This window comes from Austrofundulus limnaeus, unplaced genomic scaffold (genome assembly GCF_001266775.1).
Source record: "Austrofundulus limnaeus strain Quisiro unplaced genomic scaffold, Austrofundulus_limnaeus-1.0 Scaffold4296, whole genome shotgun sequence".
Taxonomy (NCBI): domain Eukaryota; kingdom Metazoa; phylum Chordata; class Actinopteri; order Cyprinodontiformes; family Rivulidae; genus Austrofundulus; species Austrofundulus limnaeus.
In genome coordinates, this window is record NW_013956698.1 from 1,965 (window position 1) to 2,395 (window position 431).

Here is a 431-nt window from a genome sequence, read left to right on the forward strand (position 1 = left end):
ATGCCACCATGTCCTGGACAGAGACAGACACAGGGACAGGGTTAAACCAAGTGTAAAACAAACAAACAAACAAAACTCTCATCCATCCACCACTGTATGCCACCATGTCCTGGACAGAGACAGACACAGGGACAGGGTTAAACCAAGTGTAAAACACAAACAAACAAAACTCTCATCCATCCACCGTGGTACGCCATCATGTCCTGGACAGGGACAGACACAGGGACAGGGTTAAACCAAGTGTAAAACACAAACAAACAAAACTCTCATCCATCCACCGTGGTACGCCACCATGTCCTGGACAGGGACAGGGTTAAACCAAGGGTAAAACACAAACAAACAAAACAAACAAAACTCTCATCCATCCATCACTGTACGCCACCATGTCCTGGACAGGGACAGACACAGGGACAGGGTTAAACCAAGGGTAA